Source organism: Vipera ursinii (assembly GCF_947247035.1).
Source record: "Vipera ursinii genome assembly, chromosome: 3".
NCBI classification, from domain to species: domain Eukaryota; kingdom Metazoa; phylum Chordata; class Lepidosauria; order Squamata; family Viperidae; genus Vipera; species Vipera ursinii.
In genome coordinates this window covers 201,995,468-202,014,118 of record NC_139516.1, presented here as the reverse complement: position 1 = coordinate 202,014,118, position 18,651 = coordinate 201,995,468, and the positions used below count along the sequence as shown (strand labels likewise).

General features: G+C 48.4%; 1 long non-coding RNA gene across 2 annotated transcripts in view; it reads right to left on the bottom strand.

The window, feature by feature from the left end:
• LOC310638789 overlaps positions 1-18,418 on the bottom strand; it is a 26,283-nt gene extending 7,865 nt beyond the window's left edge. For both annotated transcript variants that reach the window (XR_014492180.1, XR_014492181.1), the window contains exon 1: positions 18,108-18,418. This is a non-coding gene — a long non-coding RNA (uncharacterized lncRNA). The remainder of the gene's footprint in view (positions 1-18,107) is intronic.
• Positions 18,419-18,651: the final 233 nt, after the last annotated feature.

Genomic DNA, 18,651 nt, shown 5'->3' with positions numbered 1-18,651 from the left:
AGTACATTAAAACAGGTTTTGCTAAAAGTAAGTGTAAACAGTTTTTTGCTCTTGGTTCTTGACATTTACAGCAAAAGGAATTGCAGCATAACAATATAAAAGGAAAATTCCGTCTATTGGTGGTAGTTGATGAGAGCCAATTTGCTGTAGTGGTTATGGCACCAGGTTAGAAATCTGGAGACTGGGAGTTCTAGTCCCACCTTAGGCATCAAAGCCGGCTGGGTGATTTTGGGCCAATCACCAGGAGATCGTGAGTTCTAGTCCCGCCTTAGGGATCAAAGCCGGCTGGGTGATCTTGGGCAAATCACCAGGAGGCTGTGAGTTCTAGTCCCACCTAAGGCCTCAAAGCCGGCTGGGTGATCTTGGGCCAATCACCAGGAGGCTGTGAGTTCTAGTCCCACCTAAGGCCTCAAAGCCGGCTGGGTGATCTTGGGCCAATCACCAGGAGACGGTGAGTTCTAGTCCCACCTAAGGCCTCAAAGCCGGCTGGGTGATCTTGGGCAAATCACCAGGAGGCTGTGAGTTCTAGTCCCACCTAAGGCCTCAAAGCCGGCTGGGTGATCTTGGGCAAATCACCAGGAGGCTGTGAGTTCTAGTCCCACCTAAGGCCTCAAAGCCGGCTGGGTGATCTTGGGCCAATCACCAGGAGACGGTGAGTTCTAGTCCCACCTAAGGCCTCAAAGCCGGCTGGGTGATCTTGGGCCAATCACCAGGAGACTGTGAGTTCTAGTCCCACCTAAGGCCTCAAAGCCGGCTGGGTGATCTTGGGCCAATCACCAGGAGGCTGTGAGTTCTAGTCCCACCTAAGGCCTCAAAGCCGGCTGGGTGATCTTGGGCCAATCACCAGGAGGCTGTGAGTTCTAGTCCTGGCCTTAGGCATGAAAGCTGGCTGGGTGACTTTGGACCAGTTCCTTTCTCTCAGCCCTAGGATAGAGGAGAGAACGGCAAACCACTTCTGAAATTTTGCCAAGAGAACTGCAGGAACCAGGCAGTCGCCAGGAATCAAAAACTGACTTAAAGGCACCTAAACAAACAAACAAAAAGGAAGAAATATTAGGCGCTGGCAAAGATGATCCTCATAACTTTTTGCTATTCTTGGCAGGCAGAGTGCCGTTTCAAGCCCTTTCAAGGCAGGCCTCAAAGGACGATCAGACCCGATTTGTCCTTGTGGGTAATTCTCCAGTTGTGTGATCTTTGATGTGGACAGATGTACCAAAGGAACAAGGGGGACAGGAACACCGGTGTGCTTCTGTGGCTGCAGACCCACTGCAGGCCCACTCCTGCGAGCTGCCAAGTGACTTAGCTGGCTGGAGTGGCACTTATAACAAAAGAAGAGCCGTTCACCACTTCCGCCTTGGCAGGAAAAGTGCCCGATCCCGTTTCTTTAAAGCCAAGGTGTTCTTTTATGAAGATCCCAGCCGTTCAGGTAGGGGTTGGCAGAGAAGGGCAAAAGCAAACAGAAGCAAGAGTTCAATAGTTAGGCCCTGGAAGCTGCACGGCGTCCGCCGTGCTGCGACTACAGGTTGCCCTCGGCTTACAGACATTCGTTCAAAGTTACAACGGCCCTGGAAAAAGCGACTTACGGCCGTTTTCACTCTGACCACCACTGCAGCCTCCCCACGGTCACGCGATCAAAATTCAGGTGCTCGGCACGTGGTTCACGTTTCTGACGGTTGTCGTGTCCCGGGATCACGGGATCCCTTTTTGCAAACTAAATCCTCACGCTGGAAACTTGCAGACTAAATCCATTTATTTACACTACATGAGCGGTTTAACTTCCAGAGATAGGAAGAAATAGCACAATACTTCCCCACCCTGAGACAAAAGGCTACTATTTTTTTTTAAAGGAGTGCTCTTTTGATGGACAAGCTGAGCGACTCTATCTTCAAAAGATTAGGTATCCCCTTTGCTGCTTTTCAGGGAAATGATAGCACTTCATTTCCAAGAAGGACTGATGCCGTCACCTTGCTAATTCTGAGGAAACACAGGCCCTGGTAAGGCCTGAAGGGGGTATACTCTTTGGAAAATTAAGCCAGGTCCCTTTAGGGTAAAAGACATTAAGAGAACAAAGACCCTGAGGCTAGGAGTAACAGAATAACAGAGTTGGAAGGGACCTAGTCCAACCCCCTACTCAAGCAGAAGACCCTATACCATTTCAAATAGTTGTCCAATCTTTTCTTTAAAAACCTCCAATGTTGGGGAACCCACAACTTCTGGAGGCAGGTTGTTCCACTGGTTAAAGCCAACACAGTGCTAGGCTGCATTAACAGAGGGATAGAATCAAGATCGCGTGAAGTACTAATACCACTTTACAAGGCCTTGGTAAGGCCACACCTGGAATACTGCATCCAGTTTTGGTCACCACGATGTAAAAAAGATGTCGAGACTCTAGAAAGGGTACAGAGAAGAGCAACCAAGATGATTGGGGGACTGGAGGCTAAAACATATAGGCAACGGTTGCTGGAATTGGGTATGTGTAGTTTAATGAAGAGAAGGGTGAGGGGTGACATGATAGCATTCTTCCAATATCTCAGGGGCTGCCACAGAGAAGAGGGAGCCAAGCTATTCTCCAAAGCACCTGAAAGCAGGACAAGAAGCAACGGATGGAAACTAGTCAAGGAGAGAAGCAACCTAGAACTAAGGAGAAACTTCCTGACAGTTAGAACAATTAACCAGTGGAACAACCTGCCTCCAGAAGCGGTGAATGCTCCAATACTGGAAGTTTTTAAGAAGAGACTGGACAGCCATTTGTCTGAAATGGTATAAGGTTTCCTGCCTGAGCAGGGGGTTGGACTAGATGACCTCCAAGGCCCCTTCCATCTTCTTCTTCTTCTTCTTCTTCTTCTTCTTCTTCTTCTTCTTCTTCTTCTTCTTCTTCTTCTTCTTCTTCTTCTTCTTCTTTCTCCTTCTCCTTCTCCTTCTCCTTCTCATTATTGCTTCTTGTCTTGCCTTCAGCTGCTTTGGAGGATAGCTTGACTCCCTCTTCATTGGGGCATCCCCTGAAATATTGGAACACTGCTATTGTGTCAATTGTAGTCCTTCTTATCATTAAACTAAACATACCCAGTTCCTGCAATTGTTCTTTGTATGTTTTAGCCTCCAGAGCTCTTCTCTGTACTCTTTCTAGAATCTCAATATCTTTTTTATATCATGGCGACCAAAACTGGATGCAGTATTCCCGGTGTGGTCTTACCAAAGCATTATAAAGCGGTACAGGTACTCCTCGACTTACAACAGCTTGCTTAGTGACTATCTGAAGATACAATGGCACTGGAAAAAGTTACTTAAGACCATTTTTGGTTGTAAGTCAAGGAGTATGCGTAAAAGATATGATCAGAGCCCTGCTGGACCAAACTCCTGGTCTACCTGGTTCAGCAGTCTGTTTTCACAGGACCCAATCAACTCCACCAGCCAGCTCACTACTCCCAGAAGATGACTTTCATAGGGCTAATAGACACTGATCCCCATGACTTCCATGGCTTGGTCCATTTGAAGCCAGCCAAGCTGGTAATCCCACTTTCCTACACATCAGGGCTCTTCAAACTTGGCCTTTTTACGACTTGTGGACTTCCACTCCCAGAATTCCTCAGCCAGCGTGCGTGGCTGAGGAATTCTGGGAGTTGAAGTCCACAAGTCGTAAAAAGGGCCACGTTTGAAGAGCCCTGTTATGTATCATCTCATAGCAGAAACTTTCCAAATCTCCAAGGTTACTTATTTAAGACAAGGAAGTCAAAGAACGGAGAGCTCAGGAAACCACAGCAATCTTGATTGAGCACTGAAATTATTACTATCAGATTCTGCAGAGAAATGAGGAAAAAACCTACCAGCAGTAGCCTGGTATCAAAAATAAAAATCTATGCAAATCACTATTCTTAGGAAACAAAGACGACGAGAGCAGAAAAATTTGATGACGACTTTGCAGAAAGGAGCGCAAGAAAAAGTCCGCCCTGGGGCTATTTCTTCGGCTTGGCTGTTCTGCTTCCTCTTCCGCCATGTTCAAAATCAGTTACTCCTTTTTATATTAATCTAGGAGCCGCTTCAACACCAAAAGGCCTAAACTGGGCAGGGGGCAGTGCCTGGACTCACACTATCAACATACACTATTGCCCCCAACCCGCTTTGGAAAAGCTCAATGCTCCGATTTGTATCTGATGCTCTTCTCTGCATTGCTCCATGGTTCCTCCCAATTTTTCTTAAACATTGGAATCTAGAATTGGACAGAGTCCTCAAAGGAGCGTCTGACTATGGTATAATTAATCTATTATGTGCCGTGATATGGAAATTGCACTTCTGTTGATAGAACCTCAGTTACAATTGCCGTCGGGCCAGTGTTATCATGCTGCTGACTCACATCTATCTACAGATTAAGGGCTGCATTGAGAATCTGTTGACATAAATCAGGGGTCTTCAAACTTTGGCCCTTTTATGACTCATGGACTTCAACTCCCAGGATTCCTCAGCCAGGCACGCTGGCTGAAGAATTCTGGGAGTTGAAGTCCATGAGTCATAAAAGGGCCGAGTTTGAAGACCCCTGACATAAATCAAGGAAGTTCAGGCACCTTTGCCAGAACAATGACAGACCGTCATTTGGAATCCCACCAAGAGCTTCCAAATCTTTGGTGGTTCACTATAGGTGCCCTGATATTCTTCCCTGCAAGTTCTCTTTGGATGTCTGGAAAACAAACTTCCACCAAGGAATTTAGGGACGTTTTCGTTTCGACTTCACCCCCGAGGCACAAAGAGTTTAGAGGCCGGCATGTAAATATAGCTCTCAGACATTTGCAGCCATTTATTAATTTCCGCCTTTGGTTAATGAGAGATGTTATCTTGCTGGCAGAAGTCTTGATTCATTAATGGTACTGAGTGAAAGGAGTCTGCATTTAGTTTCTTCGAAGGTCACTGGAGGAGCACTCCAGAAAGCTCCCAAATCTTCAATTAACCCAAGGCGGGCAAGAAATATAAGGTGATAGTCAGTCACAGGGCAGAAACGTGGCAGGAAAGTCTCAAGTTCAATACTTGCTAATTGTGAGCGGAGACCAAATTCACCCTTTTAAATTAGTTTGGGGTTTTGACAAGCGAATTTTTTTTTCTTCTTCTTGGAAATCTCTAAGGAAGGAAGGGAGGAAGGAGGGAGGAAAGGAAGGGAAAAGGAAGGGAGGGAGAAAAGGAAGGGAAAAGGAAGGGAGGGAGGGAGGGGGGAAGGAAGGAAGGGAAAAGGAAGGGGAAGGGAGGGAGGGAGGGAGGAAAAGAAGGGAGGGAAGAAAGGAAGGAAGGGAGGGAGGGAGGGAAGGAAGGGAAAAGGAAGGGGGAGGGAGGAAAGGAAGGAAGGAAAGGGAGGGAGGGAGGGAGGAAAGAAGGAAGGGAAAAGGAAGAGGAAGGAAGGGAGGAAGAGGGAAGGAAGGAAAGGGAGGGAGGGAAGGAAGGGAGGAAAGGAAGGAAAGGAGGGAAGGGAAAAGGAAGGGGAAGGAAGGGAAGGAGGAAAGGGAGGAAGGGAGGGAGGGAGGGGGGAAGGAAGGAAGGGAAAAGGAAGGGGAAGGGAGGGAGAGAGGGAGGGAGGAAAAGAAGGGAGGGAAGAAAGGAAGGAAGGGAGGGAGGGAGGGAAGGAAAAGAAAAGGAAGGGGGAGGGAGGAAAGGAAGGAAGGAAAGGGAGGGAGGGAGGGAGGAAAGAAGGAAGGGAAAAGGAAGAGGAAGGAAGGGAGGGAGAGGGAAGGAAGGAAAGGGAGGGAGGGAAGGAGGAAAGGAGGGAGGGAGGGAGGAAAGGAAGGAAAGGGAGGGAGGGAGGGAAGGGAAAAGGAAGGGGAAGGAAGGGAGGGAGGAAGGAAGGGTGGGAGGGAGGGAGGGAGAGAAGGAAGGAAGGGAAAAGGAAGGGCAAGGAAGGGAGGGAGGGACGGAAGGGAAAAGGAACGAAGGAAGGGAAAAGGAAGGGAGGGAGAAAAGGAAGGGAAAAGGAAGGGAGGGAGGGAGGGGGGAAGGAAGGAAGGGAAAAGGAAGGGGAAGGGAGGGAGAGAGGGAGGGAGGAAAAGAAGGGAGGGAAGAAAGGAAGGAAGGGAGGGAGGGAGGGAAGGAAAAGAAAAGGAAGGGGGAGGGAGGAAAGGAAGGAAGGAAAGGGAGGGAGGGACGAAAGAAGGAAGGGAAAAGGAAGAGGAAGGAAGGGAGGGAGAGGGAAGGAAGGAAAGGGAGGGAGGGAAGGAAGGGAAGGAGGAAAGGAGGGAGGGAAGGGAGGGAGGAAAGGAAGGAAAGGGAGGGAGGGAGGAAAGGAGGGAGGGAGGGAGGAAAGGAAGGAAAGGGAGGGAGGGAGGGAAGGGAAAAGGAAGGGGAAGGAAGGGAGGGAGGAAGGAAGGGTGGGAGGGAGGGAGGGAGAGAAGGAAGGAAGGGAAAAGGAAGGGCAAGGAAGGGAGGGAGGGACGGAAGGGAAAAGGAACGAAGGAAGGGAAAAGGAAGGGAGGGAGAAAAGGAAGGGAAAAGGAAGGGAGGGAGGGAGGGGGGAAGGAAGGAAGGGAAAAGGAAGGGGAAGGGAGGGAGAGAGGGAGGGAGGAAAAGAAGGGAGGGAAGAAAGGAAGGAAGGGAGGGAGGGAGGGAAGGGAAAAGGAAGGGGAGGGAGGAAAGGAAGGAAGGAAAGGGAGGGAGGGACGAAAGAAGGAAGGGAAAAGGAAGAGGAAGGAAGGGAGGGAGAGGGAAGGAAGGAAAGGGAGGGAGGGAAGGAAGGGAAGGAGGAAAGGAGGGAGGGAAGGGAGGGAGGAAAGGAAGGAAAGGGAGGGAGGGAGGAAAGGAGGGAGGGAGGGAGGAAAGGAAGGAAAGGGAGGGAGGGAGGGAAGGGAAAAGGAAGGGGAAGGAAGGGAGGGAGGAAGGAAGGGTGGGAGGGAGGGAGGGAGAGAAGGAAGGAAGGGAAAAGGAAGGGCAAGGAAGGGAGGGGAGGGACGGAAGGGAAAAGGAACGAAGGAAGGGAAAAGGAAGGGAGGGAGAAAAGGAAGGGAAAAGGAAGGGAGGGAGGGAGGGGGGAAGGAAGGAAGGGAAAAGGAAGGGGAAGGGAGGGAGAGAGGGAGGGAGGAAAAGAAGGGAGGGAAGAAAGGAAGGAAGGGAGGGAGGGAGGGAAGGGAAAAGGAAGGGGAGGGAGGAAAGGAAGGAAGGAAAGGGAGGGAGGGAGGAAAGAAGGAAGGGAAAAGGAAGAGGAAGGAAGGGAGGGAGAGGGAAGGAAGGAAAGGGAGGGAGGGAAGGAAGGAAGGGAAGGAGGAAAGGAGGGAGGGAAGGGAGGGAGGAAAGGAAGGAAAGGGAGGGAGGGAGGAAAGGAGGGAGGGAGGGAGGAAAGGAAGGAAAGGGAGGGAGGGAGGGAAGGGAAAAGGAAGGGGAAGGAAGGGAGGGAGGAAGGGTGGGAGGGAGGGAGGGAGAGAAGGAAGGAAGGGAAAAGGAAGGGCAAGGAAGGGAGGGAGGGAGGGACGGAAGGGAAAAGGAACGAAGGAAGGGAAAAGGAAGGGAGGGAGAAAAGGAAGGGAAAAGGAAGGGAGGGAGGGAGGGAGGGGGGAAGGAAGGGAAAAGGAAGGGGAAGGGAGGGAGGAAAAGAAGGGAGGGAAGAAAGGAAGGAAGGGAGGGAGGGAAGGGAAAAGGAAGGGGAGGGAGGAAAGGAAGGAAGGAAAGGGAGGGAGGGAGGGACGAAAGAAGGAAGGGAAAAGGAAGAGGAAGGAAGGGAGGGAGAGGGAAGGAAGGAAAGGGAGGGAGGGAAGGAAGGGAAGGAGGAAAGGAGGGAGGGAAGGAAGGGAGGAAAGGAAGGAAAGGGAGGGAGGGAGGAAAGGAGGGAGGGAGGGAGGAAAGGAAGGAAAGGGAGGGAGGGAGGGAAGGGAAAAGGAAGGGGAAGGAAGGGAGGGAGGAAGGAAGGGTGGGAGGGAGGGAGGGAGAGAAGGAAGGAAGGGAAAAGGAAGGGCAAGGAAGGGAGGGAGGGAGGGACGGAAGGGAAAAGGAACGAAGGAAGGGAAAAGGAAGGGAGGGAGAAAAGGAAGGGAAAAGGAAGGGAGGGAGGGAGGGAGGGGGGAAGGAAGGGAAAAGGAAGGGGAAGGGAGGGAGAGAGGGAGGGAGGAAAAGAAGGGAGGGAAGAAAGGAAGGAAGGGAGGGAGGGAGGGAAGGGAAAAGGAAGGGGAGGGAGGAAAGGAAGGAAGGAAAGGGAGGGAGGGAGGGACGAAAGAAGGAAGGGAAAAGGAAGAGGAAGGAAGGGAGGGAGAGGGAAGGAAGGAAAGGGAGGGAGGGAAGGAAGGGAAGGAGGAAAGGAGGGAGGGAAGGAAGGGAGGAAAGGGAGGAAAGGGAGGGAGGGAGGAAAGGAGGGAGGGAGGGAGGAAAGGAAGGAAAGGGAGGGAGGGAGGGAAGGGAAAAGGAAGGGGAAGGAAGGGAGGGAGGAAGGAAGGGTGGGAGGGAGGGAGGGAGAGAAGGAAGGGAAAAGGAAGGGCAAGGAAGGGAGGGAGGGAGGGACGGAAGGGAAAAGGAACGAAGGAAGGGAAAAGGAAGGGAGGGAGAAAAGGAAGGGAAAAGGAAGGGAGGGAGGGAGGGGGGAAGGAAGGAAGGGAAAAGGAAGGGGAAGGGAGGGAGAGAGGGAGGGAGGAAAAGAAGGGAGGGAAGAAAGGAAGGAAGGGAGGGAGGGAGGGAAGGGAAAAGGAAGGGGGAGGGAGGAAAGGAAGGAAGGAAAGGGAGGGAGGGAGGGACGAAAGAAGGAAGGGAAAAGGAAGAGGAAGGAAGGGAGGGAGAGGGAAGGAAGGAAAGGGAGGGAGGGAAGGAAGGGAGGGAGGAAAGGAGGGAGGGAAGGAAGGGAGGAAAGGAAGGAAAGGGAGGGAGGGAGGAAAGGAGGGAGGGAGGGAGGAAAGGAAGGAAACGGAGGGAGGGAGGAAAGGGAAAAGGAAGGGGAAGGAAGGGAGGGAGGAAGGAAGGGAGGGACGGAAGGGAAAAGGAATGAAGGAAGGGAAAAGGAAGGGGAAGGGAGGGAGGGAGGAAGGAAGGGTGGGAGGGAGGGAGGGAGGGAGAGAAGGAAGGAAGGGAAAAGGAAGGGCAAGGAAGGGAGGAAGGGAGGAAGGAAAGGAAGGAAGGAAAGGGAGGGAGGAGGGAGGGAAGGAAGGGAAAAGGAAGGGGGAGGGATGGAGGGAAGGGAGGAAAGGAGGGAGGAAGGGAAGGGAAAGAGAGGGAAGGAAGGAAAGGGAGGAAGGGAGGAAAGGGAGGGAGGAAGGGAAGGAAGTAAGGAAGGGAGGGAGGAAAGGAAAGTAAGTAAGTAAGTAAGTTCAAGTCCTGCCTTAGCCATGAAAGCCAGCTGAGTGACCTTGGGCCAGTCACTGTCTCTCTCAGCCCAGTTCACCTCACAGGGTTGTTGTTATGGGGAAAATAGCAGGAGAAGGTGTGTTGGATATGTTTGCCACCTTCAGTTATTTGTAAACATAATAAAGGCCGGGTATAAATACATAAATATAAATAAGCACAATGTTCCAATATATTCATTCAGGTTCCGGGACAAACCCAGAACAGGTAAATTAAGATAGCTTAGGATGTGAAGATGAACAAGCAGTTCTATTTTTCTGAGGTTGGAGTAGAGCTAACCACACGACACCTGAGTCATGCTTTTGAAGAATGAATGATTGTAAAATGGTCACACGTGCTAGAAAAGTTACATGGGTGTTGAAACCAGAGTCAACGGAAAGGGAGGAGGTGGCCTTGCAACGACTGGGACCGAGTTGCAAAACAAGAAAGTCTTGGTTTCAATCAATATATGTGTGTGTGTGTGTGTGTGTGTGTGTGTGTGTGTGTGTGCGCGCAAGTGTGAAAAGTTCTTTCTCTTGTGCTGTCAAAATTAGCCCCTGTGTTCCTATAAATGAGTGAGGGTACTTTTCAGAACATCTGGCTGGCTTCCATGCAAAAAATGCCAATGCCTGCATTCCTTTTAAATACAGAATAGAATACAGAATAAAAGAGTTAGAAGGGATTTTGGAGGTCTTCTAGTCTAACCCACTGCTCAGGCAGGAGATCCTATACCATGTCAGACAAAGAGCTGTCCAGTCTTCTCTCGAAAACCTCTAGCGATGGAGCATCCAAAATGTCTGAAGGCAAGCCATCCCACTGGTTAATTGTTCTCACTGTCAGGGAATTTCTCCTTAGTTCTAGGTTGCTTCTCTCCTTGATTAGTTTCCATGCACTGTTTCTTGTCCTGCCTTTCAGGTGCTTTGGAGAATAGCTTGGCTCCCTCTTCTTCGTGGCATCCCCTCAGATATTGGAAGACGACTATCGCTTCATTAAAGTAGACATACCCAATTCCTGCAGCTGTTCATTAGCCTCCTAATCACCTTTGTTGCTCTTCTCTGCACTCTTGCTAAAAGAGCAGGGGGGACTTCAAGCTTGGCCCTTTTATGACTTGTGGACTTCAACTCCCAGAATTCCCCAGCCAGGCACGCTGGCGGAGGAATTCTGGGAGTTGAAGCCCACAAGTCGCAAAAGGGCCAACCAAGCTTGAAGACCCCTGTTCTAGAGTCTCAACATCTTTTCTCCATTGTGGTGACCAAAAATGGACACAGTATTCTAAGTGTGGTGATACCAGCAGTCTCACTTCTTGTCGTCTTAATGCTCTCCCCTCCGTTGATGCAGCCTAGAATGGCATTGGCTTTTTTGGCAGCTGCGGCACGCTCATATTTAAGTGATGGTTACCTAGATCCCTCTCACAGCTGCTACTGTTGAGCCAGGTACCACTTATTCTATACCTGTGCATTTGGTTTTTCCTGCCTAAGACCAGAGCTTTACTTTTTCTCACCACTGAACTGCATCTTGTTGGATAGGGCCCAATACTCAAATCTGTCAGGTCAAGACAATCAAGGTTGGGAAAGAATGAACCTTCCCTGCAAAGCTGGGTGGTGAGCAGTGTAATTCAGGATATGTGTAGGGGGCATCACGTTGGGGAAGACTACCTACCTACTAGGCACTACTTCCTTGGTAAAGCTTACTTCCCTTCTGAAAGCCACTCTCCTCTCCAGTTCACTTAAAAGAACACATGCAAATGATTTAAAAAACCCAGCTGTCAATCAAGGAAACACAAACCAAGTTACAAAGGAAATAGTAATGTGGTGACAGTTGAATACGCAGAGTAAAAACCAGCTATGAATTCTGTTTATCTTATTTCTAAGAAAATGAAGTGTGGAGGGAGGGAGGGAGGGAGGGAGGGAGGGAGGGAGGGAGAGAGAGAGAGAGAGAGAGAGAGAGAGAGAGAGAGAGAGAGAGGCAGAGAGAAAGTACATATCGAGAAATTAAAGCTATCTGCCTCAAGAGCTCCATGCTATGTGACTTTACTTGCTAAAACAAACAAACAAAAGCCCTTGAAATTTGGAGCATCATCTGTTCTTCGATCGCTAGCACCATGTCCCACAGGGAACATAAAACTTGGGAATAACAAAGTTGGGAGGGACCTTGGAGGTCTTCTAGTCCAACCCCCTGCTCAAGCAGGAGACCCTATACTATTTCAGACAAATGGCTGTCCAGTCTCTTTTGGAAAGCCTCCGGTGTCGGAGCAAAATCAACTTCTGAAGGCAAGCCGTTCCATTGATTGATTTCGCTCTCACCGTTAGGAAGTTTCTCCTTAATTCTAGGTTGCTTCTCTCCTTGGTTAGTTTCCATCTATTGCTTCTTGCCTTGCCTTTCGGTGCTTTAGACTGAAAATAGTTGGACCCCCCCCCCCTCATCTTTGTAGGAGCCCTTCAAATACTGGAATTACTTCTATCGTTTCATTAGACACAGCCAATTCCTGTCACCCTTCTTCGTACGCTTTAGCCTCCAGTGCCCTCATCATCTCTGTTGCTTTTCTCTGCACTCTTTCCCGAGTCTCAACATCTTTTTTATATTGTGGTGAACCAAAACTGGATGCAGCGTTCCACGTGTGCTCTTACTAAGGCTTCGTAAAGCGGTACTAGAACTTCACGTGATCTTGATTCTTATCCCTCTGTCAATGCAGCCTAGGACTCCGTTGGCTTTTATTTTTATTTTATTTTGGGGGGGGGGGTTTGCTGCCACACAGAAATAATCTGGCACTGCCTGAACTCAAAACCAGCTGCCTTCCTGATGAGACACATCTCGTCCCCCTTTCAGGAGGGCAAACCCGAAGAGTCCACGCCTTTCTAAGTCCATTTCATCCGAAGATAACGGGGAATTGTGCCTCAAAAGTTTGGTAAGCAGCATTTTTTTTTCCCCTTCCTTCTCCACTCAGGAATAATGATGGAGATGGTACCGTAGTTCTAAACAACCCAGGAACGCCAGCTAGAGGCAGGTTGCTTAAAAACGCAAAGAATGTTGTGTACGGGTCCTTCTTTACCACAAAGTTTTTCGACAGCCCTGGAAACAAGAAAGCCCTGTCTTGTCTTGTGAAAGTACAGATTCAATTTTTTATTTTTATTTTTTAATTTTTTTTTTGGTCGTCCGTGATGGAAGCCGCACACGTGGGCCTCTCGCCTTTCCCTTCTGTGAGTTTCTCATGGTACGGAAAGGTAAGCTGCTGTTAATTTTCCCCAACCGGTTGAATTTTTTTGCATACACCCACAGGAGAGAGGGTTGGTAATTCCTTCGCGCGCAGACCAGAGACCCATTTCCCCAACTATGCTGCATCTACATAGTCTGAGGGAAAGAGTTTAAAAAACGAAAAAGAAAAAAAAAGAAATTCTGACTCATTCACAACGCTATCATTTTTATTAAACGCACTCAGTCATCTGCAACCTGGTTAGGAAATCCCAGGTACTAGAATAAACTGCTTGGTGGGGTTTCATTTTTTTCAGACAAAAAAAAAAGGAGGAGGGGGAGAGATAACAGAGCAGGGAACGATTGTGGGAGAAAAACGAAAAACAAGGAAAAACAAGAAAAACTCAGGACAGAACAGACTGACAAGAGTTGGAAGGGACCTTGGAGGTCTTCCAGTCCCTGTTTCCTCCTTTTTATCAACCAGCACAAAAAGTCTCACTGAGATTCCCCCTTCCTAATTATGGAACTACAAGAGATCTGGGAATTTCATGGCCCCGAGCCACATCCAAACTCTTTGGCTGTCGTTGTTCTCCCTCCGTGAGGTCAACTACAAATTAGAAATCAAATGTAAATAAGCCTACACCAGGGGTAGGCAACCTTGGCTCTTTTATGACTCGTGGACTTCAACTCCCAGAATTCCTGAGCCAGCCATGCTGAGGAGAAAGGGAGAGGTTTCCAAGCTGAGCCATGCTGGCTCAGGAATTCTGGGAGTTGAAGTCCACGAGTCATAAAAGAGCCAAGGTTGCCTACCCCTGGCCTATACCATGGACACAATACAACAGCATTGCTTTTATTTTGAAGGCGACTATTATTATTTTTTCCAATTTACACGTGTGTGTGTGTGTGTGTGTGTGTGCGTGCGCGCGTGCCTATGCATCTTCACAGCCCAACTGGTTGGGCCCTTCAAAACACGTTTGAGTTTTCCATGTGGTCCCTTGGAAAAATTAATTGCCCACCCCTGAACTAGAAGTATATTCCTCCTTGCATTTGCTGAAAACAGCTGATATTATACATGGTTATGAGGGGTCCTTGGTGCTCTCTGAGCTTGGCTGTTTTCTTGCAGACGTTTTAGTACCAAACTAGATAATATCATCAGTGCCCTGATGATGTTACGTAGTTTGGGTAATGAAACATCTCCAAGAAAACCGCCAACCTCAGAGAGCACCAAGGACCCATAGTTCAACCTACAGTTTAACACGTTTTCTCCTTTATTGATAAATGGTTATGACATACATATAATCTTTGATGTACGACCATTGGTTTACTGATCATTCAAAGTTATGACGGCACTGGAAAAAGTGAGTTACAACTAGTCCTCCCATTTAGGACCATGGCAGAGTCCTGCGGTCATAATTCAGGCGCTTGGCAATTGGCATGTATTTACAATGGTTGCAGTGTTCTGGGGTCACATAATCACCACCTGTGACCTTCCTAGCTGGCGTTCAAGAAGCAAAGTAAGGGAGGTTGGGTTCGCTGACCAGTCACATGATTTACTTAATGACCACAGCAAAAAAAAACAGGGAGAAAATCAGGTATGGCTATGTGATGAAGCACTTAACTGCATTGCTTAGTAATGGACGTTCCAGCCCAATTGGGGTCATATGTCAAGGACTACCTGCAATCAGATAGTTGATTAAGAGCCATGGTGGCGCAGTGGTTAGAATGCAGTACTGCAGGCTAATTCTGCTGACTGCCGACCACCAGCAGTTCGATTCTCACTGGCTCAAGGTTGACTCCGCCTTCCATCCTTCCGAGGTCAGTAAAATGAGGACCCAGATGGTCAGGGGCAATATGCTGACTCTGTAAACCGCTTAGAGAAGGCTGTATAGTGCTATGAAGCAGTATATAAGCTTAAGGGCTATTGCTATCAATGTCACCCCCAAGGCTCTCCACGGGTTCACCTCTCCCCCCTCCCAGAAACTTGGCACGGGCCCCCTTTTCCCATCTACCCTCAGCTCTTTCTGATTCAGCCAAGCCAGGGCTAAGAAATGTGGAATGACTACACGGGGTAATTTTAGCCCCACCAGACAAGTATCTCTATCAGGCTCAGACAGATGGTGACCTGTAAGGAAAGCAGAGCACCAATGAACCAAGTCTGAAGCTTGCCTGCAGCTGAAAATAATTAGGGACCGTTGTGGGGCATCCAATTTGATGGACGAGCGAGTGCCAAATTGCACACTGTTTCTTGGACAGTGCTGAGCACACCCTGACTCTGTCCACACCTTTCACGCTTAAGCAAATGGATTGCTCAAATTTACGCAGCTGAAAAAAGCAACTGCAGGTCCGAAGCCAATTCGGTATCCTGTTTTAAAAATAATAATCATAATAATAAGTGCACAAGGGCAACATTTAAGATCTTCCAGATAGGTTCAACAGTCACAACAATTCATCCTGAATGTTCTAGCAGGAAGAGCTGAAGTGAGGGTCTGCTACTAAGTGAAACAGTTGTTAAGGGAGCTTTGCTCCGTTTTCTTGCCAAGTGAATCGCTGCAGTGGTTAAGCTAATAACACAGTTGTGTAAGCGAAGCTGGCTTTGCCCATTGGCTTTGCTGGTCAGAAAGTCGCAAAAGGGGATCCCAGACCACTGCAACCGTCATAAATGCAGGCCAGTTGCTAAGTGTCCAGCTTTGATCCCATGACCGTGGGGATGCTCAACAGCTGTAATTGTGAAAAACAATCACAAGACACTTTTTCTGTGCCGTTTTAAACTCTGAACGGTCACTAAATTTTAAGTAGAAAACTACCCATACTTGCAAACTTGAATGTTCACGGACAAGACAGATACACCTCAACACCCAAGTATTAGGACGTAGGTAAACCAAACTCAGGGACGCGGTGGCTCAGTGGGTTAGGACGCTGAGCTTGTCGATCAGAAGGTCGGCAGTTTGGCGGGTCGAATCCTGAGTTCCGCGTAACAGAGTGAGCGCCTGTTACTCGTCCCAGCTTCTGCCAACCTAGCAGTTCGAAAGCACGTAAAAATGCAAGTAGAAAAATAGGGAGATGAGCACCGGCCCCTAGAGTCGGAAACGACTAGCACGCATGTGCGGGGGAACTTTTACCTTTACCTAAACCAAACTCAGGGCTCCAGCACCCTTTCCCTGCCCCTTCCCCCCCCCCCCCCCGTTCTCCAAGCAGCTTTGCTTATGTCTGAACACACGTTTCAGACATTCCCAGAAACCTATTCCTGGCATAATGGCTTCACCACCAAACAATCTGCTATGATCAGCTGTGACAAGTTGCTTGATGGACAACAAGTGAACTGATTAACCTTTGAGCGGCCGTAACTCAGCTTTAAACAGAGCAGGGTTGTCTTTTCAGGGCAACATGTCTGTGTAGAGCTGGCAACCTGATCTTAAACGTAACAGAACACTGTAATTGGGATGGCATCCTTGGCTAAAGACAACCAGGCAGCTCCTGTCTGACACCCATGCTTTTTCCAAGGCCTTTAAGTCCATTTTACTCCAGCTTGATCCGTGGCACATTTGGAAAAGCCTTCCATAACTGAAAGATATCTGAGAGCCAAGGGAGATTCTGGATGTAATCAATAGGCGTGTCTCTGCTGGAATAACAGAGTTGGAAGGGACCTTGGAGGTCTTCTAGTCCCACCCCCTGCTCAAGCAGGAAACCCTATATCAGGGGTCTTCAAACCCGGCCCTTTTATGACTTGTGGACGACAACTCCCAGAATTCCTCAGCCAGCGTGCCTGGCTGAGGAATTCTGGGAGAAAAGTCCACAAGTCATAAAAGAGCCAAGTTTGAAGACCCCTGGCTTATATCATTTCAGACAAATGGTTGTCCAATGTCTTCTTAAAAATCTCCAGTGTTGGAGCATTCACAACTCCTAGAGGCAAGCCATTCCACAGGTTAATTGTTCTCATCATTACAAAATTTCTCCTTAGTTTTAAGTTGTTTCTCTCCTTGATTAGTTTCTATCCATTGCTTCTTGTCCCGCCTTCAGGTGTTTTGGAGAATAGGTTGACCCCCTCTTGTTTGGGACAATTCTGCAGTTATTGGAAGACTGTTACCACATTATCCCTAGTCCTTCTTTTCATTAAGTAGACATACCCCATTCCTGCAAACACTCTTCAGATGTTTTCGCCTCCAGTCCCCTAATCATCTTTGTTGTTCTTCTCTGCACTCTTTTTTATAGTGTGGCAACCAAAACTGGATGCAATATTCCAAGTGTGGTCTTACCAAGGCATTATAAAGTGGTATTAATACATGACCTTGCTTCTAAAAGGTAAAGGTTCCCCCACACATGCGTGGTAGTCATTTCCAACTCTAGGGGCCGGTGTTCATCTCCGTTTCAAAGCCGAAGAGCCAGCGCTTGTCCGAGGACGTCTCCGTGGTCATGTGGCCGGCATGACTAGACACCAAAGGCGCACGGAACACTGTTACCTTCCCACCATAGTGGTCCCTATTTTTCTACTTGCATTTTTACGTGCTTTCAAACTGCTAGGTTGGCAGAAGCTGGGACAAGTAACAGGCGCTCAATCTGTTATGCGGCACTCGGGATTCGACCCGCCAAAACTGCCGACCATCTGATCAACAAGCTCAGCGTCCAAACCCACTAAGCCACCGCGTTCCTCTGACCTTGCTTCTATCCCTCTCTTAATGGAGCCTAGGACTGTGTTGACTTTTTGCAATTGCAGCATGACTGGGAAGGATGAAAACTGCAGTAGGGTTCATGTCAATAGAGATTCTTAATCATCTTAGATCATGGTTGTCCCAAAAGTGGTTTTTTTTCCAAAAGGCAACTGGACTTTCTTGGGGTTTTTTTACCTTTGAAAATGTCTTACTTCTCATCTTTGGTGAAGCTGGATTCCTACAGCTAGGGAACCACAGGTTAGACTGGGCTACAATGGAGTTGACTAATTTGCGTTTCACCATATATTGTGGAACGCGGTGGCTCAGTGGGTTAGGATGCTGAGCTTGTTGATCAGAAGGTCGGCAGTTTGGCGGGTCAAATCCTGAGTGCCGCGTAGCAGAGTGCCTGTTACTCGTCCCAGCTTCTGCCAACCTAGCAGTTCGAAAGCACGTAAAAATGCAAGTAGAAAAATAGGGACCACTACGGTGGAAAAGTAACAGCGTTCCGTGCACCTTTGGCATCTAGTCATGCCGGCCACATGACCACGGAGACGTCCTCAGACAAGCGCTGGCTCTTCGGCTTTGAAACGGAGATGAGCACCGGCCCCTAGAGTCGGAAACGACTAGCACGCATGTGCGGGGGAACCTCTACCTTTACCTATATATTGTGGGAACCCAGCCCTTACCTTTGCATTTTGGGCAAACCCACAATTGCCTTAGCTTAGCCGGATCACATTGGTTTTGGCACTGCACACTTTACAAAAGCAGCTTTTTCTCCTTAATGCAGGTTTACCGGAAATGTGTGAATTCCGTCAGAGCAGAAAACTGGTCCAGTCACATTATCATGCTAATCTACCTTCCAAAGTTATTCTGAGATGTACATACTTGCTGCTTTTAACTCCTTAGAGGATCAGATGTAGCAATACATCTGAATCTCCCTCAGGGTAAAGCTAATGAGGTGATAAAACAAGGGTGGGTGATCAACAAAGAAGAACTTGAATTAGTTACCTTGTGTTCCTATTTTCTGCTCTGGTCCAAAACATTTGCATCACAATTCGCAGGTGCTCCATTTTGTTTCTTCTTTTTATGCCAATCACTCTCTGGCTTATTTCCATTTTCCTTGGCTTTTCTTTCTTCTGCTTCTTGTTTTTCTCCAAAGATGTTATAGTTGCTGGTCCATTCCATCCACACGCCTCTTATGATCACTTTGAAAAGGCTGACACAAACATCCACTCAAAGGTTTGTTTGTTTTTCTAGTTCAAAAAATTGAATATATTCTAAGAATCCTATCCAAAAGATAGCCTCACCAGTTCCATCTTCTTAGGTGTCTGGGGAAAGAGAAGAAGAAGAGATTGTAAAGCTGACGAACACAAATCACAGCTTCTACCGTAAGGTCAGCTTATTTTAAGGAATCATCACCCTCGCTAATGAGAATTAGCATTCTTCATCTTTAAAAGATGTTGTTTTAGAGCAGGGGTGTCCAACCTTGGCAACTTTTAAGACCTGTGGACTTCAACTACCAGAATTGCTCAGCCAGTCTGGGAGTTGAAGT